Source organism: Ischnura elegans, chromosome 4, assembly GCF_921293095.1.
Source record: "Ischnura elegans chromosome 4, ioIscEleg1.1, whole genome shotgun sequence".
In the NCBI taxonomy this organism is placed as follows: domain Eukaryota; kingdom Metazoa; phylum Arthropoda; class Insecta; order Odonata; family Coenagrionidae; genus Ischnura; species Ischnura elegans.
This window is the reverse complement of record NC_060249.1, coordinates 56,577,981-56,585,716: the sequence shown is the minus strand read 5'-3', so window position 1 is coordinate 56,585,716 and position 7,736 is coordinate 56,577,981.

The window sequence follows — 7,736 nt, the reverse complement described above, 5'->3', positions numbered from 1 at the left end:
GTACCACGGCGATCGAAGTATGTATCACGGCATCACTTGTTATATTCTATTAATTTTTTCCTCTAAATAGTAAGACATGCATTTATATTATCTTCGCTTATCAATAAAACACACAATTTTCATATATTCAGACTTTATTCATTTGGATAAAATAATCCAATTCAAAATTATGTTTTTTTTTTCAAATTAGCATGTCACATTAATAAATCCTTTGGAAAATAAATGTGCCTTAAAGTCTCTGTGAAAATTAAAAACACAAAACTATTGTAAAATATGGACATTTTTCTATCTCAAATATATTATTTTCGATTTAGAAGGATCGAAATTTCCCCTCGAAGTAGGCCAAAGCTCTGCGGACATTTGCGGTTACGTCATACATGACGTCGCCTCTCAGGAGTGGATAATACCGCGGGATTTGTCGATACTCCTCGTTCGTCTGCCAGGAGAATCTTATTTCTGAATTTCGACCCTTTACATGTGAGGATATCATCAATTTTCCTGAGCAAGAGGTTTCATTGGAAAATTAAAATGGGCCTAGTGGAAGGTAAATTGTACTTTTATGCTGAAACGGCAATATTTTTAGTAAATTTTTTACACAACTTAACCAAAGGTCACGTAAAATTTCTGTGTTTTGTCTATACTATCTAGATAAATTTTGCTTAGTATAGTCGGGAATTTTAAAATTTTGTTTAAGTTAATGGACCTGACGTTGATTGGAGTGCTCTTATGTTTTTTTTTAAATAATCATGGCCAATGGAAGAATATTGATTACTTCCCTTCTCGTCAATCTCCATTGTAACTAAATTTTTATACATTTTAAAATCTGCTCCATATAAAATGTAGACTTCAGATGGTAGAATTATCTGATGTCAATAGCGCTGTACTCACTCAATGATTCAACCCGAACGTTGGTTAATAGATGTGAGAGGGTAGAGTTCATCCCAGATCAGGGCAAAGCCGTTTTAATTTTCACTCATTGTGGGCCAGTTCATTTTCCGGGGCTACTTTGCACTAAGAGCATTATTTTGGATGCCCCAAAGCCTTACTCGGGAGTTCAACCTGTGACCTTTCGGTCAAACACTACCTACCTAGTGGGTTCAACATTCCTCAACATGGGAAAAAATGGCAGCCTGTTGATGGCCCAGAATGTAGACTGTTGGCATAGCAGGTATCCCAGAGGGTAGAGCGCTATGCTAGGGTCATATATTCCACTCCGTTGTTAACCCTTTTGACACATAACATTTTTTTACATAAAATTCGAAGTTCGAGGTGGCCCATTGACCCTGGCCCCCGATCCTGAATGTGCGAAATTCGCATGTCCGTGGCTTGGTGTGGGGAGAGAACTACCCTAACATAAAGAATAAAATCTGCCCTCGGGTTGAAAATGGAGATGAAAGTTGCATTTAATGTGTGTCCAGTTCATCATTATTATTTTGATATCTCGCACGCACCGACATTTGGAACGTTAAAAGCCCTAACCCTTCATAAAAATATGTTCCAAAGCAAAACTGAATGTCAAAACTGGAGAGGCATAACTTTGCCCCAAGCTCTATCTTCTTGTGGGATGTTAAGTCTTAAACAGATGGATTGCTTTTCCATACCTACCAGTATCTATCGCAAGATAGGGCTGGTCTCAATGACTCCCTGTTCATTTTAACTACGTATGTAGTACTTTTTCTCGCATGTAATTTAAGGCTTGAAATCTGCGTCCCGATTCACATTTTGTGATTTTCTTGATAAGCAAAAGCTTAATACGCGTATTTATATAGCCTTTTTTTTTATAACCGATGGCACAGTTATTTCAATCGAGCAGTAGCCAAAATCGAGGCCGTAGCCAAACCCTCGCCTTATCCCCCAATTTTTTTGGATTAATAAAAGTGCACCCCCCCATGAATCCCCTTCCTATATGCATCCTGCCTTCAACTAAACCCAAAAGATTACGTATATGATATTATAGTTTGATTAACGTTTTCTATTGTTCGCCCAACTGCATTTCATCTAGTAAAAGAAACAAAAAAAACTACTGAAGTAAAGCAGTTTCTTTATCCAAGAATGGATGACGTGAATCGATTGCGTTTGCAACAGTGTAGATGCTAGCGAATGGAACCCGTTGAAATGTAGGTACCTACAAGCCGTGAAAACAAAAAATAATAACTCAACGATTATTTCAAGTCTTGGTTTGCGGTTAACAGTGTTTCTATAAAGTAGAATTTACCGATTTTCTACATTACATATTTAAGGAATTTTAATTTCTCTTATTCATTATAATGGAAGATAACATGGTTTTCTTTCTCTTGATCATTTCTCTTATCCCACCCTTTTTCTGTTTCCCCTAACATGTATCATGAATTTTGGAAACCTATCCCCCTTTTATTTTGCTTTAATCATTAGCTTTGCTAGATTCTGGTCTCTTTCTAAGTATTCTCTCCATGAAAGACTTGACTTTGAATATTTTATTGGATTTATTAAATGGAGACTCTTCTTGAATATCATCCAGGGGAAAAGGAGGAATATTTTTTATTAGTATTTCTTCTGGCTAATCATGAAGACTCACGTAAATGAGACCAACCTTTGTATTCGAAATAAGTTAGAAATAGCATGAGAGACTTTCATTTACCTTTCTTACCGTATTATCTTGCATTATGGTGAATGAATTTAGACTTTTATGTGTTTATATCATAATTCAACTCAATAAAGATCTGTAGTCTCTTTTCATAAGAGTCGATTTAACAATTTTTCTCAAAAATTAGAAATGGAGTTTAAAAAATTTAGAACTGATATTTTTCGTCTTTATGAACCACTGAAACAACCAAAAATCGAGAAGCATACCGAGTGGAAACAGTGTTTTAGCAGAATATGCTCGTGTTAGATCATATTTACTACATGGGTATCTTCTTGAATCCGTAAACAGTATTTAATAAATTTAATACATTTTAAGGCGAGGAATTATAAAATCGTAGTTATTCGATAAAATTGAAAAAAATATTCTTTCAGATATTTCCGTTTTAATACGAAGCTTGATCCGAGAGAATTGTTTCCGGGAGAAGGGTATGCTTTTCACTTGACTCATAGGAGATGCAGTGTAAGCTATTTTCAGGCGCCAAGGCACAGAGTAGATATATCTCTACTCTGTGGCCAAGGTGTTATGCGACACATCCGAGCCGCCTGTAACATGTAACGGTGTATTGATCTATGCATTTTTTTCTCGGGTTTTCTTCCGCATCAGTTGGCTTGTGGACAAAAGTTTCTCTAGTTATCCTATCAGCGTCTTCAGGAAAATTCCTTATCTTGGTCACACAATTGTATCTAATTACCACGTCGTGCTTGTTTTTAGTATTCTTCTTGATAAGTGATTCTGATGTTCCGGCGATAAGAGGGATTGTGACGTACATTTGCGGATAAAAGAACGCCTGAGGGCGACGAAAAATAAGAAATTGCGACTTCCCGCCATCGCTGAACACACGTGGTCAGGACCCGGCCACGAGATCAAAATTGAGGAGACGAAACTTTTAACGAGGGAGTGCAGAATCTTCCCTTGCACTGCAGATACTTCCCTTGGCAAATCAGGGAAGCCATAGAAATTATTTTTTTTTAACTTCGTTAAATATCAACAGGGAGGAAAGATATCTCCTTCACGGCACCTGGAAAATACTGATCCAAGAAAGAGCCAATCGGAGAGTAGAACCCAGCCCGCCCACGATATATATAAGCGAGGCAGAAAATACATACCGATACTTTCGACCTTTCGCTGGCAGGATAGTCAGCGAAACTGTTGTTCACAACCCAACTGATGTGGAAGAAAACCCGAGAAAATGCAGAGATCAAACCATCACCGCGGAAACCTTCGTACAAACATTATGTAATGGTACGGTTGAAGATTAAACTGGAGAGCGCAAGCACTTCCTTGTTTTCATCAAAAATAGTTCGAAAACGCTCCTGCTTCAGTATAAAATTCGTCACGGCTATTATAATCTTGTCTTCTTTAGATTTTATGTGTACCATGACAGCTGCATTTTTTACATAATGACCGAACAAGTACCTTATATAATAATTTAGTGAATCTGATAACACATTTGATGGCTACTATACTAAGTGACACGAGGGATATAGATTAAACAATAACGTTCACTATAGCCTACATCCATCCCATGGGACCGCCTCTACGGGCATGTTAAATATTACCGATTATGATTCTTTACCTCTACGAAAAATTAGTTTTGTATTTTTTATGACAGAGACAAATTGAAAAAAATCACTTGTATCAGTTAAATTCTTCACATACAATTTTTATTTTAGTATAAAAATCCTTACTAATTCCCATTTTAACGACAAAAAATTACTCGCATGTTAAGTTTCTGCTTCCTCTTCAGAATTTCGCTAAAAATTATTTCCTGTTCTGAGTCATAATGTAGTTTTCCAATTTTTCCTGACTCACCAGGCAGCTCAGTGGCGGTTTGCCCATAAGGACTCTCGGACGCCGCCCCTCCCAAATATTTAAAAAAGTAAAAAAATAAATATCCATTAATTTATAATTATACATCTGATTAATCAAAGCGTTTTTTCAGTCCCATACATCGAAAGTGTTGGAAAAACACGAAAAGAAATAGCGCGAGAAGTTCGTATTTGTAGCCGTGGGGCGCTGGCCAGAACGTCCCAATCTATCCCCATGCAGTTATATGGAGAGTGGTAGTGGTGGGGGCCGCTGGTGCTATGACGCGTCTAACGTTGTGTCTTATGGAAGTCTTGGGACGTCGTCCGAAAATGCGCAGAGCGACGAGTGAGTTGTATCGCTGCGCAGGTCGGCGGGCGTATAATCTGGCGTCTACTTGGTGCTGCCACAGAAAAGGGACCTACGGAATCAGAATGGTCACTGTACTGGGTGTAGTTATACGATTTTAATTTTTAATTACTGGTAGGTATTGCTACAGTAAATAAATTATCCCATTATGCTTGCGTTTTTTGGTGTTTGAATTCCGGAACACATAAAATCCAACCAGTTAAAGGCTGTATTGACGAAGGAAAACTATTCTCGAGTATTTGACACAGTTCTGTTATGATTACCTAAGAATTTCAAGAACCTTGGGAAAACTAATATTATAACATTTAGGCCTTAACAATGTATTCATACCTTCCCGATGATTAGAAATGTGGTACCTATTTTTCAGATAAATTTATCAAAAGACCTGCAGTATTAGGAAAAATCAGTTAACATTCCCCACTGATTTATAATTTAAAAAATAGTTGCGTGCGTGATAGGGTGAAGGAGTATGATTTAAATCGTTAAGCGCGACTTTAAATAGAGTCATTCAATTAATGTCATGAAGTTCCGCGTACAATGCACCTTTTGTGTGTAGGTTCATCATTTTTCTAGCCGTCCTTGTTGTATTAGTTCATGTTCACCTAATTCCTCAGCGGCAGAGCGGTAGCTGTCTGACGGAAAATGCCCACTTGGGTCTGATTTAAGTGGCCTCGAAGAGTTCATATCAGTGCGGAAATCCTTACAGCTCCCATCTATGGCTCAGTCGAGTCGTCTTCTTTTACGATCTAGAACTTATTTTCTATTATATCATGGCAATGATTTCGAAGACACGGTTATTCCAAATGCGACCCGTTGGCGTCTCGTGTGTTTACCACATATGAATCTTAGACTCAAGGAGATGGTCCGTGACGTCCTTTGTTTGCTTGAATGGCTTTGCTGACCTTAAATTCGTCCCTCAGCTGAATCAGCATTAGTGGACCACGACTTCTATCTCCCTTGAGTCGTCCTTATAGTAACGGCAAGACTCTCGGAAAGAACGGAGTGAAATGAGTTCAGACATCATTTTCGAGGAGTTAATTGTGCGTAATTGCCGATTAAGAAGTTTCTTAGTGCTGTGTGTACATTCAAGAAGACAATTTTGAATTAATCAACAGTGCTCGTTTTTTTTAAGGGAAATATAGGGAAAAAATTTCCCAATTCTGTGTCCAGGCACCTTGTTCTTTTTGGTCGTATTTTTCGTCGGCCTATTTTGTGTCGTCCCTTGTTTATTTATAGACTAGTGCCCTTGCCATGTGTTCAATCAGAAAGAAATTGTTGTCCAGCGCTGATTTCAACGAACGTGTAATTGATCACCTTGCTGGACAAAATGAAAAAGGATGGACTTTTGCAATATAACTAAAGGCCTGTGAGTATTTCATATTTTGTTAAAAATGTGTGAGAAATGTTTAATTGTTGATTTTAAATCATACTGTATTCAAGAAGCAACGCGAACACCGCCATCAAAGTTTACATCTGCAATAGCAAAGCGCGCGCATTCTAGTAGTGTTTGTTGCCGAGTGGAAGTCAGTGACACTCTCCTCCCTCCTCAGGTGTTAAAAGTGTCATTGCTACCTAAATCATTGCAAATGTTGTATATATTTGACAAATAACGCATTATGATTGCAAAACGAACAACAGAAGTGTATTTCGGGCATATCCGCACGAAGAATGTAGACGCTAAAACCTAAAGTTACGTATTTTCGTTTGTATTTGCAAAATATCGCAGCAAATATATTTTTATTCTTCAAGATCATTGATCAGTATCATCGAGAGTCCGGACTAAGCCGATCCGTATGACCGAGGGTCTACTGCATTTAGTATTTATTAATCAAGCTTTATTAGGAAAACTAGGTATTTTTGTTGAAAATAAACGGAACGTATGGCATCACAGAATTTAATTCCTAGATTGCCGTAAAAATTTAATAAAATACACGAAATATTAAAAAATTATGACCCCCCGGTAGAGTGCGCCCCCCCTAGCATTTGACTCACGAGCCGCCACTGAGGCAGCTGTATACTGCTCTGAATATTTCATCTGTATTTTTCGATGAGAAGTTATCAGAAATTCGTGCCAATTAGTGAGCGAGTGAATCAGACTCAGTCAGAGCCAGTAAGACAATATTTTTTTTAGATTACTATAAATCTACGTTTGTTACGAAAATATATGTGTAATGACTATGAATTACAGCCCTCGTTAGGGTGAATAATGAGTCACGGCTCCATGACTCACTATTTACGGTCATCAGGGGCGCAGCTAGGAATAGGGTAGTTTCCTTCATCAAAGAAAACGAAATGCATTGTTTGCGATTCGTTACCCACCATTAGTGTATTCATAATATACAAATTATTTGGTTTTAGAAATACCGGTTTAGACGAATGGCAGGGGTTAATTTTATCCTCATTTGAAAAAGGCCAGATTGGCGCCCATGCGATGCCACTCCACGTGACGTCACAGGGACCTAGTTTCTATACGAGTAGATAGGAGTTTTACATCGTCTGAGGTTACCAATGCATGCATGAGGCACAGAGCTCAGGGAAACATGTCTTAATAATCACCTATTAAAACCGGGTAATGTCGGAAAGTTTTCCTCGTTTGATAAGGTATTAATAATCCTTATTTAAGCCAAGCGCTACCAGCTAGCATGGTACTCTGCTACCTGCTAGCATCCTGCGTCTTATCAGCGCTCAGAGCCTCGCCCCAAGGTCACCTCACTTGCGGCAGCGGGAACCAGAACGACGTCACACCGGAGTTTTCCCGGCATTCATACTTACCCGTCGCGTTTTCGCGCGCTTGAAAATTTTCACTTTTCATTTAATCGCGAAAAATAGATATCGTCATCTAAAAATCTAAAAGCGTGAAATACATACTCCAGAAGTATTAATAGTAGAAGTAAAATAATCTTTCGATTTAGGCAATAAAAAAATAATAGGAAACCAC